Source organism: Amblyraja radiata, chromosome 2 (assembly GCF_010909765.2).
Source record: "Amblyraja radiata isolate CabotCenter1 chromosome 2, sAmbRad1.1.pri, whole genome shotgun sequence".
Taxonomy (NCBI): domain Eukaryota; kingdom Metazoa; phylum Chordata; class Chondrichthyes; order Rajiformes; family Rajidae; genus Amblyraja; species Amblyraja radiata.
In genome coordinates, this window is record NC_045957.1 from 21704677 (window position 1) to 21730902 (window position 26226).

General features: G+C 44.8%; 1 long non-coding RNA gene and 1 pseudogene across 1 annotated transcript; one reads left to right on the forward strand and one right to left on the reverse strand.

The window, feature by feature from the left end:
* Positions 1–8683: 8683 nt before the first annotated feature.
* On the reverse strand, positions 8684–9705 carry LOC116984882 (annotated as a pseudogene).
* A 1105-nt stretch (positions 9706–10810) lies between these two features.
* Positions 10811–25793, forward strand: LOC116984100. The gene is made up of 3 exons (XR_004414881.1): positions 10811–10928; positions 22688–22691; positions 25782–25793. It is a non-coding gene; the product is annotated as an uncharacterized LOC116984100 (long non-coding RNA).
* The last annotated feature ends 433 nt before the right edge of the window (positions 25794–26226 follow it).

Below are 26226 nucleotides of genomic sequence, written 5' to 3' on the forward strand. Positions count from 1 at the left end.
TAAATAATGGAAGGAAAAACGTTCAGTAGAGTTAGTCCCTGGTGAGATAGGTGTTTACAGTCCGAATGGCCTCTGGGAAGATACTCCTTCTCAACCTCTCTGTTCTCACCGCATGGCAACGGAGGCGTTTGCCTGACCGTAGCAGCTGGAACAGTCCGTTGCAGGGGTGGAAGGGGTCTCTCATGATATTGTTGGCTCTGGAGTTGCACCTCCTGATGTATAGTTCCTGCAAGGGGGCAAGTGAAGTTCCCATAGTGCGTTCGGCCGAACGCACTACTCTCTGCAGAGCCTTCTTGTCCTTGGCAGAGCAATTCCCAAACCAGATGGTAATGTTCCCAGACAAGATGCTTTCCACCGCCGCTGCGTAGAAGCACTGGAGGATCCTCGGAGACACTCTGTATTTCCTCAATTGCCTGAGGTGGTAAAGGCGCTGCCTTGCCTTACTCACGAGTGCTGAGGCGTGTGATGCCCATGTCATATCCTCGGAGATGTGGACTCCCAGATATTTAAAACAGTTCACCCTATCCACAGGATCCCCATTTATCCTCAATGGAGTGTACGTCCTCGGATGATGTGCCCTCCTAAAGTCCACGATCAGCTCCTTCGTTTTTTTGATGTTCAAGAGGAGGCTGTTATCCTGGCACCAGGGTGCTAGATCAGCCACCTCCTCCCGGTAGGCCTTCTCGTCGTTGTCTGAGATCAGGCCCACCACCACAGTGTCATCAGCAAACTTAATTATTGAGTTGGAGCTGAACCTAGCCACACAGTCATGTGTGTACAGGGAGTACAATAGGGGGCTGAGGACACAACCCTGGGGCGATCCTGTGCTCAGGGTGAGGGACTTTGATGTATTCGATGTAACATAGCCTCCAACTGTGCAGGAGCTGCTCATTTCGCCTTATTCATCCTCCTTCATTTTTAAATTTTTACATTTTAAAATAAATGCAATTGCACTTGCTAGCTAGCAGAACTCAGTGTACTGTGGCTTAAAAAACCCTATTTGCACCTGCTAGAGCTAAAGTGTACTTGGATAGCAACAATGTTGTGACCAGGGCTACAATCCAATTGTGATGTCATAGCTGTAAGCACTGGAAATAATGTTTTCTCAAATTGGTGTTTTGTAAATCTAAAAATGTTAATAACTTGCGAAATATAACATCAAATCTGAAGGAAACTTGACCTGATCGATCACGGGACAAAGGTGCATAAGGTGGTCCAAACATCTTAGTGCCACCATGTACCATTTTGGTGTAGATACCATCTCAATCACACACACACACACACACAAACAGGATGAGACTTTTAATAGTATATTAAAATATATATTAATAGACCTGCTACTGACAAAACAATGCTGACTGTCCATAATTAGCTCATTCCCTTACAAATGCGAGTAAATCCTATCCCAAAGAATCCTCTCCAAAGGCTTTCAAACCACTGAAGTGAGGTGCACTGGCCCATAGTTTCCAGGATTATCCATTTTAACTTCTTAAACTAAGGAAAAACATTGGCTGCTCTCTAGTCCCCCAGCACATTGCCTGTGGCTAGAGATGATACTAAGATCTTACTCATGGCCCCAGCAATCTCCACTTGTATCTCTCAATAACATGTGATAGATCTCATCAAGGTATTAACCCACCATGCCGCTCTTCAACAAACCCAACACTGTCTCCTGCTTGATCTCACAATGCTCTAGCCTTTTAGTATTCCACACACTAATCTCACTATTCCCCATGCCCCTTGATAAATACAAATACAAACTAGTCGTTTAGTACATCACCTGCACCATCTGACTCCAAGCAAAAATTATTTCCTTTATTCTTGAGCGGTCTTCCATCCCCCTCATTACCCTCTTATTTTTAATGCATTTATAAAAAGCTTTGGGAATCTCTTTAATCTTATGTGCCAATGACATTTCATGGCCCTTTCTGGCCTTCAAATTGCCTACTTGGGTAATTTGCTGGCCTCATTTTAGTCCTCAACAGCCTTGTCAGATTCCATCTTCCTAAACGTTCATATACACGTACTTCCTTTAAATTTTTTGACTAAGATAACTCTCTGCCAATGCAGGCTATCTCTCTGTCAAATGCATAATGGGTGTAGAATTTTGATGTCACGACCTGCGATGCCTTCACAAAGGTGTGGAATCACAGTGTTTTTTATTTCAAAGAAGCAATAGTTTACATGTAGGGTGGACTACATACATATTGCATGCTGCATGATTACGCTGCGCTCCAGCTGTGCATTCAAGCTGAACTATAAAGGCTGTCACCTGAAGAAAGCTAGAGGACTCAAGTAACAACTCTGATGCCTGGACCAGTCGCATTCAGCTGATGCATACACCAAATCTTTATCATCAAGAATGACCTACCTCAACCTAAATACATGCAGCACAAATTACAGAGGAAGAGAGAGTGAGTTGAAGGAGGAGGAGATCCTGGAGGAGCAGCATCTCTCATCTCTGTCCCAACTACCAGAAAGTGATAGGTACATCCAACAGTCCTTCCCAATAAACCACAGTTTGGCTCAGCCACCAAGCACGACACCTGGAGGCTGCAGCGAATCGTCTGATCAGCAGAGAAGGTTATTGGCTGCAACCTTCCCTCCATTGATGAACTGTACACTGCAAGGGCCAGAAAGCGAGCGGGCAAGATCATCTCTGTCCCCTCTCACCCTGGCCACAAACTCTTTGAATCACTTCCCTCTGGAAGGTGACTCCGGACTGTCAAAGCTGCCACAGCCAGATATAAAAACAGTTTTTATCCATGAATAGTTGCTCTACTCAACAGCCAAAATCTGTAGCCTCCCTTTGATCTGGTATTTTGTTGGTTCACATGCTTGATCAATGGAGTTTTATAATTAATGTTTTATTATTATTATTATTATTAATGTTTAATGTTTTCTGAGTCATTCGTAACTGTCACTGTTTGTCATGTTGTTACTTGTGGGCGGACCACCAAGGAAAATTCCTTGTATGTGAATACTTGGCCAATAAACTTACTTACTTACTTTGTTGCCCCCATTCAAACAGTACCATGTGCTTCCATTTCCATCATTTCAAAACTTGGGTCGTGTTGTCACTTCATTGCAAAATTTAATACCAGAGCCAAATTCTAATTTTACACCAATTTAATACTTTCTACATCTAATGGGCTTAATAATAAATTGCATATCCCCCACTTTAGTCCTGCAGACTATTGTATCTGCTATCCATCTGTAAAATAAACAGTAGCGTAAGTGGCAATAAATTGAAAATTCTCCTTTGTGTTTGCATTTGTGCACTGATATGTCAATTGTTATGCCTCTTTCATTCTCAACTTTTAACACCAAAGTTATTTTAAAAACTGCAGCAGCATTGCAATGACTTGGAGGAGGCAGGTTTATGCGGTGAATTGATTTTGCATGCAAAACCTTCAGCTGTGATGTGCGAGGTTATGAATTCCAAGCAGTGGAAGAAGGATTGCAGGTGGATTATCAGGCAGAATCTTATATAAACAATCGTACAGCAGTTGCCATTATATGAGAAATTATTTCTTCCCTCTTCCTGGAACAGGGACAGTGGTTAATTTTTCAATCTGCCACCAGATTTTCCATTATCTAATTCTCTGCTAGCATCTTTTATAACTGTATTGGTGAAGTAAAAATCTATTATATATCCATTAACAGAGATATTTTCATTCTTGAATCTAGCTTTATAACTTATTGGACTACAGGATTTCCATAAGTATTTACTTCCTCTTTTTCTTTTTCTTGAAACGTTATTTAAGGTGTTATACTTTAGTCAATTATTTATGTCCCATTTTCCTTTATATTTAATTGCCACTTTTGAACAGCTTGCTGAATGTGGTAGCTTTAGTCTTTATTGTGTTCAGCGCCATTACATTTTATCACAGATCTCCTTCCTGCATTCCCATTAATGGCAACGTTTCAATTCTTGTTCCAGAGTTTGAGCAAACTGCACCTACAATCAAGCTTTTACCGAAGAGATTTTTATCAATGTAATGACTCAAAATTTATAGTCAAAGCAAGACTGAGAGTTACGATTATTTCAGCACAAATTTTAGGTAAGGGCAGATGCGTGGTTAAACTCAAACATATAGAAATTGCTACCCAATATTAGCCATCAAACCTTCACCTTAGCAGAAACAATATGGAGTCCTATTATTTTTTTTTAATTCATTCAAAGGAATTGAGCTTCATAGGGTGGACCACTTTTAATTGCCCCTACTTAGTTGCCCTTGAGGAGGTAGTAATGAGCTGCCTACTTGAAGCGCTGCAGCCCTTGAGGTGTGGGGTATACTCACAGTGCTGTTAGGGGAGAGTGCCAGGCTTTTGACTCAGCGACGTTGAAGGACTGGAGATATATTTCCAAGTCAGGATGGTGTGTGGCTTGGAAACAACTTCCAGGTCAAGGTGATACAAGGAACTGCAGACGTTGGTGTATAAAAAAAAGGCATGAAGTGCTGGAGTAACTCGGCCGCCTAGGTCTACTGGATCTCCAGTTGTTAACAACATTAACTCCCCTTCCCATTCCCATACTAACTCTCCTGGGCATCCTCCAACACCATAGTGAGGCCACATGAGACAACAGCACCTCATATTTTGCATATAATAATTTACAACCCAATGATATAAACAATAAATTCTCCAATTGTAGGGTAATCAAGCCCTCCCCCTCCTTTCTTCCCCCAGCTCCCTTTTCTTCCCCCCTCCCACCCGCCTCCGTCCCACCTGGACTCGCACCCATTTCTCCCCTCCCCCTCCCCCTCCCCTTCCACCTACATTCCTTCTTCCAGCTTCATAATTCACAACTCTTCAATCCTTTCGCCTCGCACCTCCTGTCTTTTTATCTCTGGCCTTTGTTCAACCATCTGCTTATCAACCCCCCCCCCTCACCAGCATCTACTTATTACCAGCCATGCTCTGTCATGCCACCCCTCTTTCCCAGTTTTCTTCCCCTACAATCAGTCTGAAGAAGGGTCCCGACCCGAAACATCACCAATCCCTGTTCTTCAGAGATGCTGCCTAACCCGCGGAGTTACTCCAGCACTTTGTCTTTTCCAGGTCAAGGTATTTCCATGTTTTTGCTGCCCTTGCCCTTGCAGCTGTCAGTGATTTTGAAGTTACTGTATAAGAAGTCTTGAGAAATGGCAGAAAATACAAATTTTTGTAAACATGTAACCACCAGGTTCAGAAAAAGTATTTTACTCACAGTTATTAGACTAGAGATCAGTCCGCTCATAAACTAAGGGGGCAATCCAGACCTTTCAACATCCTGATTGCAGCCCTTGTACTTTATTATATCTGCACTTTCTCTGTAGCTGTAATACTATAACACTATCAACCTATATTTTGACCTCTGATATAGCATACAAACAAAGTTTTTCACTGTATCTCGAACACATGAGGCATAGTGGCGCAGTGGTAGAGTTGCTGCCTTACAGCACCAGAGACCGGTTTCGATTCTGACTACAGGTGCTGTCCGTATGGAGTTTGTACGTTCTCCCTGTGACCATGTGGGTTTTCTCTGGGTTTTACGGTGTCCTCCCACAGTCTAACAATATGCAGGTTTGTAGGTTAATTTCAGTAAATGGCCCCATGTGTAGGATGTGATACTGATATAACATAGAATTAGTGTACGCATGATTGATGGTTGGTGCGGACCCGGTGAGCCAAAGGACATGTTTCCATGCTGTTTCTCTAAGCTAAGTTAAACTAAACTAAACGACAAAAAATAAACCAATACCACTACCAATTGGGAGGTGAATTATTTGCCATAGGATTCCTAGGCCTGCTCCGAAAGCCGTTGTGTAATTGCTACTCCAGTTCAGTTTCTGGACAATGGTGACCTGCAGAAATTATAGTGGGAGATTCGGTGATGGTAATGCTATTGAATGTCAAGGCTTGATGGCTGGAATTTCTTTTATTGGATATCAGCATTGCCTGGCACTTGTGTGGCATGAATGTAACTTTATGCCTATCAACCCAGGTCTACTTATTGTACAGGTCTTGTTGTATTTGGATGTGGACTGTTTTATTATTTGAGGAGTGTATGAAGGAACTGCAGGTGCTGGTTTAAACCAAATATAGACATAAAAGGCTGGAGTAAATCAGCGGGACAGGCAGCATCTCTGGAGAGAAGGAATGGGTGATGTTTCGGGAGGGTCTTGATTCATTATCTGAAGAATCGTGAATGGTTCTGAACATTTTACAATCATCAGCAAACACCCCTGCTTCTAATCTTATGAGTGAAGAAAGACCATTGATGCAGCAATTGGAGATGATTGGGCCTAAGAACTCCAGATAAGGTGTCCTGTGGTGAGATGATTGACCCCCAGCCATGACGAACACCTCTCTTTGAGCTAAGTATGATTCCAACCAGTGGAGGGTTTTTCCTGATCCCTGATAAAAGGTGTAGAATTCTTGTGTTGTAAGGAACTTAAGAAGATCATTGGGACTGGTCCATTTCTTAGTAGCACCCGTTGTTAGGCAGTCCCAGAATTGCACCCGACTGCTGTCCGAATAGTTGAACATCTAGCTCCCACCCTCCCCCCTCCCTATACTGATGCCACCAGCATTAATCATACTGCCCACAGTTTTCAGCCTGATATACTGACCTGCAAGGTTCAACAGCCACAGAGCCCTCGTGGTCCCCCACTACCGACCAACGTACTCCAGATTTCAGTATTCTCCAGCACTGCGCATGATGTTGTATTGGACCAGATGGAATCACCTCCCATTGACGTACTTTTGATTAAGATCCTGAACTTGATAGAAATTGATCCATTCTGTCAACACCATCCAGTGCAGGACTCACTCACATCACCAGTACCAAGTACCAATCTTTTCAACCCTGATATCAACTGTATCTGTCCCTTCACTAATACACAATAACCAAAATATAGTGCCGGACTCTCCCTGTACAAATCCAACAGCAAGATGTTGACAGAGAGTGAGACCATGTGGTTTTGGGATGAGAGGGGGAAGTCGCTAACAAGGTATTAGGATCAGGAAGGGACAGAGAGAATGCCATTTGTTTTGGGGATCTAGGAAGAACAGATTGACAGTGTTGGCCTTGGAGGAAAATAAACAGCACTTGGTGTTGGGGATCAGAGAGGGAGAAGCTAGAGTGCGAGAGGCATCAGAGGCAGGGTGGGATGGGGATTTATATTGTGATAAAAGAGGGAGGTATTTGAATTGGATCATGGGATTGGAGTGAGAGGAACTGGAATGTTGAGATCAGAGGGGGATGAGTGACAGTGGTAATTAGAGATTATTAAGATTGGGATCAGAGGAGGAGATATTGTTGTTGGGATTGGAAGGGAAAGGACTGCCACTGAATGCAGGGATCTCAGGGCGAGAGACTGACCCTGGGTGATGAGATCAGTGAGAAAATGGAAATAGAGTACGAGGGGAAAGAAAGTTGGCACCGGTCATTGGGATTTGATGGGGTGAGACTGACAATGGGTATTGGGATCAGAAGGATGTTGGATGTTGGCATTGATCATAATTTAGAATTTATTCACAATTTCAACTGATGTTTGGACTCAGACTCCAAATTGTGTGTTTACAGTCCTTGAAATGAATTAGTTAGGGATATATATAGTACTCAGATTTCAGTAGCTCTTAGAGAGTTCTGGATGCCTTGCCACATCATCTGAAGCAACTCGCTACACATAGTAATCGTTGCGAAATGTAACTATTCATTCCCTGGATTCAAAAACAATGAATAGTTTGATAATTGAGATAATGCATTGTTGATTAAAGTTTGGAAATTAAAATAAACAAGAATGCCGAGTATCTCAAACTCTGATTTTCTAACATAAACACTCAAGCTTCAATGTAAATATTGAATAGACCCATATTTTATTTCTCTATCAATATGTGCAGTGGAAAATGAGGTTGTTCTTAAAGCAAGGAGTCTGGAGTCTTGCTTAAACCAAGCCTCCAGTCTGAAAAGATTGGACCCTTTCCCATCCACCCCTCTTCAATCGCCACCTCACACTCAATTACCGATCCCCTCCCTGCTGCACAACATCACTTCTCCATCATCAACAATAAAAATAGAGGAGGTGAAGAGGCTATTCAGAAGACAGAAAATCCGGAAATCTCCAGGACCGGACAATGTTTCCCCCTCTACTCTCAAGCTCTGTGCCGAACAACTGGCACCAGTCTACACAGACATTTTCAACCAGTCCCTGCAAACCTGTACTGTCCCTGCCTGCTTCAAAGTCTCCACTATTGTCCCTTTACCCAAAAAGGCAAGAATTACTGGTCTTAATAACCGCAGGCCTGTCGCACTGACCTCTGTAGTCATGAAGACCTTTGAAAGGCTTGTGCTGGCCAAGCTGAAAAATATCACAAACCCACTGCTGGACCCTCTGCAGTTTGCATATTGGGCCAATAGATCTGTGGATGATGCAATCAACCTGGGCCTGCACTTCATCCTCCAGACCACCAGGGGACCTATGCGAGGATTTTGTTTGTTGATTTTAGCTCTGCATTCAACACCATTGTGCCAGAGCTACTACACTCTAAACTTTCCGAGTTGACTGTGCCTGAACCTCTCTGTCGGTGGATCACCAGCTTCCTGACAGACAGGAAGCAGCCAGGGCCGTCTGAACAGCATTATAGGCCCCCGGGCAAAGCAGTGCACTGGGGCCCCTACCTACACATTTAGTTTTCATTCCCGTTTTTTCACATCGCTATAATGTAAATCTGGATACCTATTCCTGGCTTTCAATTCGTATTCACTAAATTTGTCTCTAATTTCCTGAAGATAGGTTTTCAGAGACTCAAGAGGATTCATGGCAACAAGTATGTTCGCATCCTCTGACAGCAGGACCTTGCTTGTTTTGTTCACTCTTTCAAGAATGTCATTCCAAAGAATTGTGAGAGATTGTTTCCAGGTTCTCCATTTTCTAGCTCAATCCTTCTGCCTCTCGCCTTGTGTTCACTTCCTGTTCAGTCAGCTGATAGAGAATCCAGTGCATGCTTAATTTTCTCGAGACCCCCATACAGAGCATGAACAGCATCAAAACGTGACGACCATCTCATGTCAGACAGACGCCTGACCACATAATTTTCTCCAAAAGATGATGCCAGAATATTCCATCGATGTGTAGAAGCAGAGAAAAAGGAATACAGACACTGAACAAAGTCAAAGAATTTTACAGTCTGTAGACAACACTCTGCCGCTTTTACTCCCACCAAGTTCAGGCTGTGTCCAGCACAGGGGACATAAATGGCAAACTCATTCAGTTGATGAATCCGTGCTTGCAATCCTGTATAGTGCCCAGACATATTTGAGGCATTGTCATATGACTGACCACGGCAGTTTGATAGTGGAATTTTGTTCTCATTAAGGAAGTCCACAACAGTGTCTGCTAGATTCTTTGCTCCATGAGAAAAGATGGGGATGAACTTAATGAAACGTTCCACAGGCTCACATCCTCTAATGTATCGGACAGTAAATGTCAGTTGATCAGTGTGTGTGATGACTGGAGTGGAATCCACACTTATTGAATAATACTTTGACTCTTTTATTTCTTCAAGAATAGCACAAAGAACATGTCTCATTAATTCAATAAATTCTTCACAAATGTTTGCCGATAAATACGATGGGTTCCCTTTTCCAGGATTTCCAGTTATGTAGTGCGTGAGATACGTACACATACATGCACATGTGGTTGCAGAGGTGACCATGCTACTAAATCAGAAGCGTATGCCAATGTCCACTTGTTATCATAAACATTAACATTAATAATGTTCATTAACTTTAGTAAAACACATGCTAAATATGCATTTTCCAATAACAAATATTTATAGTTTAGTATAGTATAGTATTTATTTATTGACAGCAAGTCACAACATACATTGATTAGCATGGGGCCCCTATGCTCGTGGGGCCCCGGGCAACTGCCCATGCATTAAGATGGCCTTGAAAGCAGCATGTGAGTCTGGGAAAGCACATCTTGGACCCGCAAACCCACAGCATAGGAGCACCGCAAGGCTGCGTACTCCCCCCTCTCCTCTACTCTCTCTATACCAATGACTGCACCTCCACTGACTCCTCTGTCAAACTTCTCAAGTTTAGGGATGACACAACCCTGATTGGACTGATCCAGGATGGGGAGGAATCTGCCTACAGGAAGTGTCACATGTGGCATTCACAGGTGCCGTAGCTCAATTCTCTTAAGCCAGTGGAATTGATTGTAGACTTTAGGAGAGCTCCCCCTCCCCTCACCCCTCTCACCGTTAACAACACTACAGTCACATCTGTGGAGTCTTTTAAGTTCCTGGGAACCATCATCTCCAAGGACCTTAAGTGGGGGGCTACCATCGACTCCACAGTCAAAAAGGCACAACAGAGGATGTACTTCCTGTGGCAGCTGAGGAAGCACAATCTGCCACAGGCAATAATGGCCCAATTCTATACGGCCATCGTAGAGTCTGTCCTCATCTTCTCCATCATAGTCTGGTTTGGCTCAGCCATCAAGCACGACATCCAGAGGCTGCAGCAAATCGTCCAATCAGCTGAGAAGGTTATCGGCTTCAACCTTCCCTCCATTGACAAACTGTACACTGCAAGGGCCAGGTAGTGAGCGGGTAAGATCATCTCTGACCCCTCTCACCCTGGCCACAAACCTCCCTCTGGAAGGCGACTCCGGACTGTCAAAGCTGCCACAGCCAGACATAAAAACTGCTTATTTCCACGAGCAGTAGCTCTACTCAATAACCAAAAATCTGTAGCCTCGTTTTGCTCTGGTATTTTATTTAATTCACATGTTTAATCAATAATGTTTTATTATTAATGTTTTATGTATCATTCTTAATTGTCACTGTATGTCATGTTGTCACTTGCGGGCGAAGCACCAAGGCAAATTCCTTGTATGTAATTACTTGGCCACTAAACTTATTCATTCTTTGTCCTCCATCTCCCCCTTCACGGGCTGATGAAATTAATTCTTATTGGAAAAAAATAATTTGTCATGAGCTGGCAAGCATTAAAGAAAAATTACCTGCCAGATGAAAACTTCAGTCGGCAGCCTCCTCTGCCAGGATCAACTGGGGGAAATGTTCTGGACTCTTGGTGGGTCCCTGGCAGGTGGACTCCCTCCCGGAGGAGATGAGGTCTTTCACGTGGAGTACCACACACCTCATCTACCTGGGAGTCTACCTGAGTCCCGGTGCGGAGACCTGGCTGGCGAACTGGCAGGAGCTGGAGGTGAAAGTCGTCACCCGGCTGGGGCGCTGGGCGGGTCTCCTCAGAGTGCTTTCGTACCGGGGCAGGGTGTTGGTCATTAACCAACTCGTGGCCTCCATGCTCTGGTACAGATTGACCACATTGGTCCCATCAGCCACCTTTGCTGGGATCATCCAGAAGAAGTTGGTGGACTTCTTCTGGGGCAACGGAAAGCACTGGGTCTCTGCAGCGGTCCTGAGTCTCCCGATCGAGGAGGGCGGTCAGTCGCTGGTGTGCATTCGCACCAAGGTGGCGGCTCTCCGCCTCAGGACCTTGAAGAGATACCTGTACTCAGGGCATCCTCCCAGGTGGCACGTGCTGGCAACGCACTTTTTCCAACGGAGCCGCTGCCTTCAAGGAGGTACGCGGATCCCGATGGTGGGGGTCAGCCGTGCGGTCCTGATGGGGATGCCTGGCTTCTACAGGGACTTGTTGAGAGTCTGGAACCTGGTTGCCGTTGACCAGGCCCCACCTCCACCAGCGGAGGGTGACGGCTCGGGCTTGAGAGCAGCCGGTCCCTGTCCCGCCCCATCGGGTGACCGGGGGGCTCAAACGTGTGGAGTACTGGTGGTTGAGCAAGCCCCCGCTCAGCCGGAAGTATTCATCGGACCAAGGCGCCGTAATCCATCCCGGGAGCCGGTCCCACACAATTTGAGCCGCCTTTCCTCGACACCCTTCGTCTCCCTCCGAGACGCAGGGAGGCGTGTCCTGTACAGGCTCCTCCTCCACACCCTGCACTTCCTCGCCCTGGTCCACCGTCCGGACACCAAGTGGCGGTCGGTGTTCCCTTCCGGTCGCGAGGGGGGCCCCCGGTGGGGGTCCCTCTACGCAGGGATTCTCCCCCTCTACATTGGGGACCTGGGGTGGAGGGTACTGCATCGAGGTGTTCCCTGCAACCTGTTTCTCTCGCGGTTCACAGACTCGCCAGCCGCCTGCCACTGTTGCGGGCTGGAAGAGTCTGTGTACCACGTGTACATGGAGTGTGTGAGGCTGCAGCCACTGTTTCAATACCTAAAGGGGCTGCTCCTTGCCTTCTGGCTGCATTTTTCACCCACCATCCTCATCTTTGGACACCCTGTGCGTAGGGGAGAGGGTAGGGCTGATGATGTCCTGGTTGGGTTGCTCCTGGGCCTGGCCAAGCTGGCCATCCGTGAGTCAAGGCACCAGACGTTGGAGGGCTCTACCCGAGCCGGCTGCCTGCCCCTTTTCCGGGGATACGTCCGTGCCCGGGTGCGGATGGAAAGGGAATACGCCCTGTCTACGGGCACCCTGAGGGAGTTCCGGGACCGCTGGGCACCGAGGGGGGTTGAATGTATCCTTGACAAGGATTGCAATATAATTGTTTAGCAGTTGCTTAGCATATTTGTTTGTCTTGTATTATGGTGGTGTTTTGTTTTATTGTAGTGTCAATACTATTTTAATATTTGAATAAATATTTTTTATTAAAAAAAAAAAAAAAAAAAAAAAAAAAAAAAGATGAAAACTTCAGGCTAGCGCACACATTACAAAAATCTTTAAACCCTGTAGATCAGTGCATGTTCCTTTAACATAGTGATCTCACCACTACTAACCACTCCCCATTATCTTCAGTATAATTGTAACCTCCCCACCTCCAGCTCTCTCTCTAGCTCCAGTGACAGACTACGGACAGCTAGGGCACGAATGTGTATCAATATAAATGTTAGTAATAAAACCAGTTGTGAAGACATCGTGTGTTTCAACAACTCTTTACATGGTGTCATAGTTGAACTTTGCGCCTCCTGTTTATCGGGTTTTTATTTGCTTTTCTCCCTGTTCCACACCTTTCGTTGTTTTTAACCCTTGCCTTGCAATGTCAAACTCTTGTCGTAAACCTGATGTTCTGGTGTTTGACTCCGACATCGTCCATCGGTGGGCTGTCTACCGGCGCGACTTCGAGCATTACATTGCGATTGCTCATCCTGCTGCCCACCCCTGGAGACATTCCTACCAACTGCATCCTAGAACGGTTTAAGTTTTTCACCAGGCGCCAGAGCCCTGGGGAGCACATTGACACCTACATTGCCTCGTTGCGTCACCTAGCACGGCGTTGTCGCCTCGACGCGGTGACCCCCGATCAAATGACCCGGGATGTCCTGGTTTACGGTCTCCTGGACGAGAAACTAAGGGCTGAGCTTACCGAACCATATAGATACAAATGGGAAAATGAAATAGGTCATCCTATCGCGAAAGATATGTGGGACAAAAGTTTACAACAAATACATCAATGTTCATTAAATGCCAGACATACTTTAATACAATTCAAGGTCTTACATAGACTACACTTCTCTAAAATAAAACTAAATAGAATCTTCCCACAAATCTCTCCTATTTGTGATAAATGTCTACATTTAGAGGCTAATTTAACACATACGTTTGCAAACTGTATAAAACTTAAACATTTCTGGACTAATATTTTTGAAATAACTTCAGAAGTTATTAATACAAAACTGGACCCAGACACAAAATTAATAATACTTGGAATATCAGAACAAAGCTTAACACTCACAACAAACCAAAGAAATTTCCTCAACTACAGTATAATAACCGGAAAAAAATTAATATTAAAATTTTGGAAAGGCCCTACAACCCCCACAATGAAAATGTGGATTACGGAAATGTCGGAGACCCTATACTTAGAAAGAATTAGACTTGTCTTAATGGACAAACAAGATCTTTTCCATAAAATTTGTGCTCCATTCATTAACTATCTGAAGGGTAGATTGGCACAGCACGAGGACCCAACTGAAACTTGAACTCAGGAATAGATGAAAAGCTATACTTTATAACCTACGAACCTATCTCCATTGATGTATTACAGGTAACCCATTCCACCCCCCTTGTTTTTCTGTTGTGTTTTTTTTTTTTGCTTTCTTTTTTATTTGTAACTTTCTACCCTCTCTTTTTCCCTCTTTCTATAAAAAATAAAAACACTAGAAGCAGAAGTAATTGATAATGGAAAATTTTAATAATGTATGACTGATGTATATGAAAAGTTTTTTTACTATAATATGTAATTACATTTTATAATATGTCTACTTCTAATAAATAAATTTTTTTTAAAAATAAAAAAAAATAACCTGAAAGCAAAGGTAACCTCAAAAAATAAATAAATAAATAAGTAAACAAACAAATAAATAAATAAATAAATAAATAAATAGATAAATAAATAAAAGAATGACCAGAAAGCAAAGGTAATCTCAAAAAAAAAAAAAAGAATTCCAAAGACTAACTGTCATCTGGGTGATGACATTTCCTCTGACTCAGACCTGAATACCAATCCCTAATTTGGAAGCCGTAAGTCCTGCTTCAGATGCCTTAGCCGAGTGAATGTATGTCGGTTGCAGAAACCAGATCTGCATTCACAATGGTAAACTCTCAGAGAGCAGTCGGCCTAATTGGAGTCCCTGGACAGGTTCTCAAATCAGTGCCAATCATTTGGCCACAGTCTTCACTGGCATCTTAAACCTTTCACCTCAACAGCCTAATGTCTCAATCTGCTTCAAGGAAAGCTTCATCATTCCAGTCCCAAGAAAAATAAAGTGACCTGTCTCAATGCCTAGTAGCTCTAACATGAAGCGCTTTGAGAGGTTGGTATTGGTCTGCCTTGTACATCTGTGTCAGTCTTTCAGACAATCTACTTACAGAAAAAAAGGTGTTTGGAGGACGTTGTCCCTCTAGCACTACATTCAACCCTATATCACCCTGACAATGGGAGAATCTATGGATGCTATTCATTGACTACAGCTCAATTTTCTTCACCATAGAACCAACTAAGCTCATCTCTAAACAAACAGATCTTGGCCTTGGGGCTTCCATCTGCAACTGGCTTCTGGATTTCCTGACAAGCGGGTTTCAGCCGAATAGAATTGTTTATAAAATGCCCTCCACTCAGACCCTGAATAATGGGGTTGGCAGTTTTGCGTGCTCAGTCCCCTGCTCGACTCACTCTACACCCATGAATACGTGGCCAAGTACAGCACAAACTCGATCTATAAGTTCGCCAATTACACCACTTTTGGCAGTTAGATCACCAGCGATCTCGAACATTGATGAGGCAGAGTATAGGAAGGAGACAGAAAGCTGAATAACATGGTGACAAGACGCCAACCTCTCCCTAAATGGCAGCAAAAGGAGCTAGGTATCAACTTCAGGAAACATGGTGGGGAATATGCCCCACTCAGCAACAAAGGCGCCAAAGTAGAAATAGTCAAGTTCTTAAAGTTGGAAATATCCCCAACAATCTGCCCTGGACTAACTGCATTGAAGTTAGGGCCTAAAAAGCACACCAATTCCTTTATTTTCTCTGGAGACTGAGGAAGTTCGGCATGTTTCCAACAACCTTTACCAACCTCTACTGATGCATTGTGGAAAGCATACCGTCTTTTGCATCACATCTTGGTTTGGGAACAGCTCTGCCAAAGACTGCAAGAAATTGCAGAGAGTTGTGATGTTGCCCAGTCTATCACACAGACTAGACTGCCCATCATCGACTCCACCTACATTTGACACTCACTCAGGAAAGCAGTGAACATAATTGAGACCTAATCCATCCCGGTCATTCACTCTTCTCCCCTCTCCCATTGGGCGGAAGATACAAAAGCTTGAAAGCACATACTGCCGGACTCCGGAACGGCTTCTTGCTCTCCGTTATCAGAATAGTGGATGGCCCTCCCATAAGTTAGGGGGTAGTTTTAATCTTTCAACTTAGCTTCATTGCTGATGCTGGACTTTTTCTCTGTATCTGTGAGGCTACAAAACTGCAAAATTATATTCTGTGCTCTGGTATTTTTTCTTTCCACTACCTGTTGTATATACTATACTATTCCACTACCTGTTGTATTTGCGTATAGTACTCTTGCATAGTATGATCCGATTTGTTTGGATAGGACGCAAACAAAAGCCTTTCTCTGTATCTCGGTAAACATGGCAACAATAAACCTACATTGATACCAATGATGAGATGAAGTACTATAAAATCTTGTGGCAAGGTATCGGAACAACAGCCCTTAATGTAAACACGATGAAACAGTTGGTTGTTTGTTGGCGTAAGGAAGGTGGGGGGGGGGGGTGGTGATCGTGGGGGTGATCGTGGTGGTGGGTGACCACAGCCTTCCCTCAACAGTAGTAGGTATTATCAATTGCTTTACATTTCTTTGCATCCATATCACCCGTATCACCCACAACCTAACCAGGTCCCTTCACACTGATGTAGCGATCAAGAAAGCGTTAGAAGATTCGGTATGTCCACAAGGATTTTCTCGAACATCTACAAAAGCACTTTGAAAAGTATTCGGATGGGGTGAATCTCAACTTGGTACAGTTCGAACATGGTACATGTTTCACAGAAATGCTGCCTCCCCTGCTGAGCTACTCCAGCACTTTGTGTTTTCTTTTTTAAACCAGCAGCTGCAGTCACTTGTTTCTACATTGTTCTTTTATAAGTGTGCATTGACTCTGACCAGTCCTATTATCATTTTACAAGTTGCCTTACGACTTCCTTAATAAAGATCCAGCATGTCCCTTCCTACCGACCATTCAAAGAATGGGAATGGACACAAGGGGCCACACCATCACCTTCTGAGCTTTATATATTTCTGATTATAATACATGATGGGTGGCAAGCTAAAATTGAATTCCAATATTTAATCAGAAATTATCTAGTTTAATTCTTACAGGCTCTACTTAAAAGATCTATAGGCCTGTCCCACTGTACAAGAGCTCTCCTGAGTTTCCCCTGATTCGCACTCGGAGAATTACGGTAATAGCCGCTCGTAGGTACTCGGGGCTCTCGTGGACATTTTTCAACATGTTGAAAAAACTTCACGAGCTTACCGCATTTCCCGAGTACCTGCCGTTAGCGTTACGAGCCGCTAAGAGACGTCCCGAGCTCCGATGTACCCGCCACGTACATTCTACGTACTTACCACGAGTTAGATTATTTTTTTTAACTCGGAAGAGCTCTTGGGTAAACTCGTACAGTGGGACAGGCCCTTAAGTAAATCACTGCAAGAATGGGATTATAAAAAGTATGAAAATAAGAGTTACAGTGAAAAAGAGTAAACGATTTTCAGAAAGACAGTGATTTAGGTAAAGCATATTAATGAAGTTAGCAGTGGAGTTTAATAGTAAGATTAAACGAGAACGTACCAGTTTGAAGTTTGATCCGTATTTTATGAGGAGTTACGATGAGGGATTACGTGAAGAACCCCGCCACGACGCATGCGTGTCATTCTTCAAAGCAGCGGTGTGAAATCACAGATAACTGTAATGACTAAACATAATAAGATTAGAGAAGAGATACCAGTTAAGTATATGATCAAGGGTGGGAGCGGAGGGCACGTAATCCCTCATCGTAACTCCTCATAAAATACAGATCAAACTTCAAACTGGTAAGTTCTCGTTTAATCTTACTATTTTATTTCGGAGTCACGTGAGTGACTACGTGAAGATTTTAAAGCTCTGTGATTTCATGCCGTGGAAACGAGTCCATGCATCACGTCTGCCTTGATGACTGTAGGAGGAATTGTGTTAACATAATTTGGACATGAATTCGACATTGAAATCATAAAATTTATTAACACAAATTTATAACCCCTTTTTATGGGTTTAAATTAATTTACAGAATTTAAATTTGTTTCTGCAAACGTTCCAGGTTTCATTACTGGTTTATTGTAAAATAATTGGAATGTTTTTTCCCCCAGACCATCCTGCTGCCTTGAGGATTTGGTCCATTGGTACATCCAACTGTATCGCTGCTGATGTAGCTGCAGCCCTGGTGGAATGAGATTTTAAAATATTAGTATCCACCCCAGCCTGTGTTAGCACCTGTTTCAGCCATCTTGAGATGGTCTGGACCGTCACTCTTTTGTGTGGTTGCTAGTGGCTGACCAAAAGTGCCTTCTCATTGCCTCTTAGGATTTTTGTTTTCTCCATGTATAACGACAGATGTCTTATTATACACAGACGGTCATCTGTTTGGGTATGACCTAAATTGTATATTGAGGCCTGCTGATCCCTGTCTGTTCTGCTTACTAACTCATAGATATGAAACGTAATATTTTCTGTTGAGGAAGTCATGTTGTCCAGTCTTAGTTTATGCAGTGACTGTACCCCATGTGCCGTGACCAATGCCAATAGCATGACTGTTTTTAATGTCAGTCTGTGTAGGGACAGAGCTGTTGCTGGAGACCAATTCCTGAGCATCTTCAGGATAATACTTACATCCCATATTTGGGAGTACCTGGTTCTTGGGGGATTAGTATTAAAAATTCCCCTCATAAATTTTGTTACCAGTGAGTTACCGGTCCCAACAGAGTAACGCTCTGTCCCCTGCCATAGGTAAGTCGATAGGGCACTTCTGGCGCAGTTGATGGCATTGTAACTGAGCCCCTCATCATAGTGGAGGCCTGCCAGATATTCCAGAACAGACGGGATGTTCATGTCTCTGTAGGTGATGTTGTTTTTATGGCAGTGCATCGCCCACTTCCCGATATAGACCAGATACTGTTTTTTTTTTTGGTTGACTGTCTTTGGGCCGCCGAGATCATGTTCACTGTTCGGTCCGTCAGTCCCAGTTGTAGTAGAGGTGTTTTTAAAACTCTACAAATTAATAAGTTCAAATGTTTATGGCATGGGTGGCTATCCCTTGTTACGGGATGTAGCAATAAATCTGGTCTATGTGGGATGGTGATACATGGTTCTAATACCATGTTTAATACCACTGGGAACCATGGTTGAGTAGGCCAATCGGGTACTACCAATACCAGACGCAGAGTCTTGTTGTATTTTCCTTAATACCCGACTGATGAGGCAGGAAGGAGGGAATGCGTAAATAAACAATTTCCCCCCCAATGCAGCGAAAATGCATCTGTCACCGCTGCCCCAGGGTCTGGTTCCCATGAAACATAATTTGATAACTGGTGGTTAAGTCTGGATGCGAATAGATCGATATCTGGTGTTCCATATTTTGCTGTAATATCAGCAAATACTTTTTTATTCAACATCCATTCGGTGTTTTCATTAAATTTGCGTGACCTGGTGTCTGCCACTAAATTTAGTCTTCCTGGTAGGTAAGTGGCTGATATCCAAATATCTCTCTGGATACACCATTGCCAAATTGTATTAGCCAGATTGTCACATGATGTCGATTTGTTTCCACCCATGTGGTTAATGTATGCTACCACGGTGGTATTGTCTATCTGTAGTCTAACATGCTGATGATATGATCCAGTACAATATGACTTTAGGCCATGGAATGCACCCAACATTTCCAGGTAGTTTATGCCCAGTGTGAGTAATAATGATGCCTCCTGAGCAGTCCATCTACCTCCACAGCTGGTGATGGTATTGGTGGCTCCCCACCCAAGTGCACTGGCATCAGTTTGTAGTACCATGGAAAGGTTACTGACAATGATTGGATTGGAACAAAGCCAGATGTTATCTATCCACCATTCTATTCAATTTTAGCTTGATTGGTAGTTTCATAGGTCTGTCAAAGTGACCTGCATTAATTTAGAGTGCTTGTATTTTTGCTCTCTGTAAGTTTTGGTAATGTAGAGGTCTAAATTGTGTGGCTGGAAAGGCAGCCACCATTTGCCAATTACTTTTGCTACCAATCTGATGGATGGTTTGCTGATGTCAATGAGGTTATGCAAGCCTCTATTAAATCTCTAGCCTTTCCCTTAGGCAGAGTCACCGACATGTGAACTGAGTCAATGGTGAAACCCCCAAATAGTCCATAGTAGTGGAAGGCGTTAGTTTAGATTTAACTGGATGGATAATAAATCCCAGTTTTTCAAATAACTGTTTTGTGGCTGTTACAGTTTGTTTGGCCAATTCCAAAGTTGTGCCCACAATGAGTATGTCATCTAAATATGCGATGACCATGTGTTTACGTTTACGTAGAAACGCTAGGGCTGGTTTCAAAATTTTTGTGAACAGCCTGGGGCTGATGACCCATTTGGCAGTGCATTATACTGCCAGAGTTGCCCATCCAGTTGAATTTTAAGTAACATCTGTGGTCACCTCGTATAGGCACTGAATAGTAAGCATCTTTTAAATCAATGCTGGCCATGAAGTAACCTTTGGAAATTAATTGTTTAGCAGTAACATCCATTTTGTCAGATCTATGGTGATGCGACAACCACCATCTTTTTTGTTTTTGATAAATATATTGGACACGAATTCTAATGGTTCGTGTTGAGTTTTCTCAATTACACCTTTTATGTAAAGCCGCTCCAGTTCAGCTTGCGCTTTTGATTTTTCTTTATCAGAAGGCACGAACATTCGGTTCGGTATATGTTGAACTGGAGGGCTGTACTTGTGTATAAACTCTATTGTATATCCCTGGATACTGCTTAAGATGTAAGTATCGGTTGTTAACATGCTCCATCTTCTTCTTCTTATCGAGTCCACACACAAGATTAGAAGTTGTTCAGCCAGAGCTGAACACACTTCTCGGCATCTGCTGCACAATGGTGTCTGTCTTGCGCTTCTTGTACTTCTTGTGCGTGGTGGTGTAAAGATTGGTTGAAACAGGGCCGCGACGTGAACGCTCTTTCCTTGGCCCCAACATGCTCCATGCATTCAGAAAAGAGTGTAGTCTCCCCCCAACCTTCATGCTCCCTGTATTTTGTAGGGAACCAGACCCACCTACCTCCATAGTTACCAGTGGCAGGTTTACTTCTTTTTGTAGGTTCTTCGCTGCTGTTGTTGCGCTGGTGTCTGGATTTTCGGTTTGGTTGGCGTTGGAGGTCCCCGCATCTTCCAAGAAGGCCGGCCTGGGCCATGGCCTAAAAAGACTCATGTTTTGAATACCGGGCCTTCGAGCTTTCACCAGTTCTGCTGGTGGGTGCGTAGGGGTGCTGTCTTTGGCTGTAGTGTTTGTTGGAGTCCATTTTATTAGTCCAGTAGGTTCTCTTGTTCCTGCACCCCTTGCACACTTGTCTTTCCTTCTGCGGACCCCTCTTCCAGGTCAGCCCAGAACTGACCCGCAGTGCTCCCCTCTGATGAGGTAGAAGCACTGTGCAGCCCTTCAAGAGGTACTGCTGTGGGTTTATCATAGGGCCCACAGTGACCCGACTCCATCTCCCGGAGTCTGTCACATTGGAGCAAATGCTCCACACACCGCTCCATCCGGCTCCAGCGCTCTCGGTCGCTGGCCGCCCGCGGTTGTTCAAAGTCGGACTCCTCTGAGTCCACGACCTTGTTTGTTTTTGTGTCTAGCCTTTCCGCCCGGCTGCGTGGATCTGGCCGGTGCGGAGGCGACATCGGGCACAGCTGATCCCATTATCGGTGATCCGAGTGCCGCTGGCTGCTGCTGGCTGCCCGCTGCTCCGCGGTCCTCCCTCACCAGCTTTGTCCTTACTGCCGTGGAATGGATCTGGCCGGTGCGGAGGCGACATCGGGCACAGCTGATCCCATCTAGCCCACCAGCTTTGTCGTAGCCTGTTGTTTTCTCCACCTGTAATTAGCATGGTAAAAACACAAAAAGACCGCAGCTCTTACCTGCAGGTCCAAGTTAAAATTGTCGCTACGGGGGAACGTCGTTCCACCCCGTCTCCTGCCGTTTTCGACTTGTCCAAAAGTCGACGGCCCCATTTGAATAGTCTCCCGCCCGGCCGTGGTGTTCTGGCCGGCGCGGGACCAAAAGTCGGCACAGCTGATTCCTTACGGGGCTTGTGCCTTCAGCTGCTGCTGGCTCCCGCAACTTCGCGGTCCTCCTCAGCCAGCTTTACTCGCAGCACTTGTGGACACTATTTTGTCCAGCTTCCCCCCCCTGTGTAAAAACAGCGCGGGGACAAAAACTACCGCAGAGTAAATCACTTACCTGCAGGTCGCGGTTTCAAATTTACCGCTGCGGGGGACGCTCCACCCCGCCTGTCGTTTCGCAAGCGTGAAGCGATATGTCACGCATGCGTCGTGGCGGGGTTCTTCACGTAGTCACTCACGTGACTCCGAAGTAAAATCTAATGCTGAGAGTGCAAGGGGCAAGATATTAAACAATAATTAAGAGATTATTATGAGGATTAATAATGTTGCAGGTAAGATTGAAAGTGACATCACTTTCAATCTTACCTGCAACATTATTAGTTCAGGCTTCAGTAGATTGGATGAAAATGATCATTCATCGATTGATCAACTTTGAAATATTATAAATTTTACTGATTTTCAACATTAAGGTGACTAAGAACAGTGATTTTAATGGAGGCAGAGATGGAGCAAATAGATTTGATTTTGGTTAACAATATATTAAGGAACTTAATAGTTATAGAGTTATAGTTATAGAGTCATTCAGCATGGAGATAGGCCCTTTGGCCCAACTTCCCCACACCGCCCAACACGCTCCAACTACATTTGTCCCACCTGCCTGAATTCCTCTAAACCTATCCCATCCAGATACCTGTCCAAATGTTTTTTAAGCATTGTGATAGTACCTGCCACAACTACCTCCCCCAACGGCTTATTCCATTCACCTACCGCACTTTGTGTAAAAACGTTGCCCCTCCGATTCCTATTAAATATTTCCTCCCTCGCCTTGAGAGTTATTAATGCCACAGGAATGGTAAAAACCAGATACATTTAATTACAAAGGATTTAGGTTGAATTTTGGATACACTTTGGCCCACCAAATTCAAGCAATGAAGAGAAACTCACATAGTCACAGAGAGACCGTACAAACTCCGTACCGACACCACCCATAGTCAGGTTCGAACCCAGGTCTCTGGTGCTGTAAGGCAGCAACTCTACCACTGTACCACTGTGCTGTTGTGAAATTACTATGAATGCAAATAAAATTACTATAAATGCAAATAAAATTATGAAAGGCATGAATATTGAATAATGTTCCAATGGTCAGAGACAATTATTATTCTTATCTATGTGGAGAGTGGCAGATCCCAGTGACATGGTGTATGACCTTTCAAATGACAACCATAAAAAAGTTATCTGTGCTGGATGTAGCATCCAAGTTGTAAGGTGTAAATAGCAATGATCCCTTGATGGTCAAGTCACTGTGACAATAGTGCAATATTTGGAGTTGATCTTCTGTAACTACTGGATGTACCTCAAAATGATCAAAAAAGAAGGTGTGCAACACAGAGGATCAGTGGTACAGTTACTGCCTTACAGTGCCAGAGACCCAGGTTTGATCCTGACTACAGCTGCTGCCTGTGCACAGTTTGTACGTTCTCCCTGTGACTGCGTGGGGTTTCTGGACTGATTAACAAAGCTTGATTAGTTACAGAAGTTAAAAATGAAACAGTTGCCTGAAGAGATCAGTAATGATAAGGAGAAAAATATGGTGGTAGATTTTGGCCAGTGTTGCAGAAAATACCAAATGTGAGTAAATCTGTTGACAGGCTAATGTCAGTTTTACTGTGATATAACTAAGAGTTGAACATATTCCAGTACAGATCCAGATGAGTGGACATCCAGCTCAACCAGCTTATGCAGAAAGAAAGCTTCCATTCCTCTACTTCATTTATTATTGTGATCTATAGTATTTGCCTCCAATTCTACTACCAAATATATCAGTCCAAGTGTTGAATGTTTCTTGGCACAGAGAGGGTGTTGTTTTACTTCGGAGTCACGTGAGTGATTCCGCTCAGCACACATGCGCGGCATTACGTTCAGCAGAGCAACAGCGGCGCAGCGGGAGTCAGGCGCTCCCGCTACGGAGGTGAAAGAACGGACCTTCAGGTAAGCTCTGAGGTCGGGTTTTTCTTTCACAGGGAGCCTTCTGCTTTCAGGCAGAGAAGAAAGGCTCTTAGACAAACCTGTCCCCCGCTCGACTCCACGGAGGAGCGTTCCATCAGGGGGGGGCAGCAACAGAACAGACCTGTCCCCCGCTCGACTCCACGGAGGAGCGTTCCATCTGGGGGGGGGGGCAGCAACAAGGCGGTAGGACCGCTTACCCGGCGCACCGCTATCCCCCGACACCGTGCCGAGCCCAGCCCCGCTAGCGCCTGAGCAGCGGGCTGGAAGTAAAGCCACGGAAGAGGCGTCCGGCCGGTGGCTCCGACTTGTCGGACGGGGACGTCTCTCCACCCGCACGGGGGGAAAGGCAGCCGCCTGAACAGACCTGCTCCCCGCTCGACTCCACGGAGGAGCATTCCATCTGGCGGGGGCAGCAACAAGGCGGTAGGACCGCTTACCGGGGAGGGGAGACAGCCGCATGAGCCGCATGGAGCGGCTCTTGGAGCAGGAGCTCCAGCGAGACGCGTTGTGAGGGACGCTCTCGCAGGGGGAGTTCAGGCACTCCCTCCAGTGCCTTCTGCACTGTCCATTGCTTCCTCCTTACCCGAGGGTAGCTTTGGTGACCAGGACTGGGCTGGTCAAGAAGAGGGGACGATGGCTGAAGATCTCGGGAGTATGCAAGGGGTGCAGGAACAGGAAGAGCTGCTAGGTGTGGAGGACCGCTACGTGACACCCCACGTGCAGGAGGCCGTTAAAGGCCCTACAGGAGAGGTGGTCAATGAGGCGTATACAGCTCCAGAGAACTGTGAGTCCCTTAAAGTGCCGGCTGTAAACAGCCAAAAGTGGGGCCACGTTGGGGCAAACATTCGGAATCAGGAGCTAAAATTGCAGTGGTCCTCAGGCTCCTGACGTCAGCCATCACATCGTCTGCTCGTTCCGTGGACCAATATGGAGATGACCACAACCTTCGTAAACAAATCATAAGACCTGCCATAAAATCCTAAATTTGCGGGGTTGTGCAAAACCCCAGCCACTGAGCCAGACCCACTGCTCTCTAGAGATGGGTGACTTTTATGGTTTAAAGCATATGCACAAATATGCATCACTTGCATGTACGGTTACAAATAGATAAATACTACGGTGGTGGCCTACATTAACCATATGGACGGTATAGAATCGGTACCATGCGACAAGTTGGTCAACAGAATTTGGCAATGGTGTGTCGACAGACATATTTGGCTATCAGCAACTTACCTGCCAGGTAAGCTAAATGCAGTGGCAGACACCAGGCCACGTAAATTTAATTACAACATCGAATGGATGTTAAAACCCCCCCAAATTTATTTTTTTCCCCGCAAAAGTTATCAAGCAATATGGCACGCCAGATATCGATTTATTTGCATCCAGGCTAAATCACCAGGTACCTATGTATGTCGCTTGGGAACCAGACCTGAGGCAGCAGCGGTAGATGCGTTCGCGCTGGATTGGGGAAATTCTTCTATGCATTTCCTCCCTTCTGTCTCATCAGTCGGGACTACGCACAATACAAATGGACTCTGCTTCAGGTATTTTGATAGTACCCGACTGGCCTACGCAGCCATGGTTCCCAATACTCCATGACATGGTTGTTGAAACTCCGATGGTAATCCCCAGTGACCCAGAGTAATTAACACCCAGTGTCGGGCACAAGCCACCCGTGCCATGAAAAAATCAAACTCCTGGGTTGCAGATTCTGCACAAACCACTTCTGGGACTGGGATTATCAGAACAAACCGTCAACACCATGTCAGCATCCCTCCGAACATCCACTAAAAAACAGCACTTGTCCAGCATCAAAAAATGGGAGAAGTACTGCTTGGATACAGGGACCACCTACTCAACCGCTACAGTTACCAACGTACTGGAATTCCTGACGAACCTACACCACGATGAAGGACTCAGCTACAGAGCCATCAACACAGCTAGAAGTGCCCTGCCTGTCTATTTAAAACCAGCTCCAGGACAACAGGCCATGGGGTCCCACCCGCTGGTGGTCAAACTAATGAAGGGTATTTACAACTCTAACCCCCTAGACCAAGGTACACCCATACATGGGATGTCAGTGTGGTCCTGACATACCTCAGGGGATAGCCACCAGCCAGATCCCTCAACCTGGAACAATCTATGCTCAAAACACTCATGTTGATGGCACTTGTATCTGCACAGAGGGTCCAGTCACTACACCTATTGCGACTGGACAGCATGCTCACAGCTCCAGACCAGAT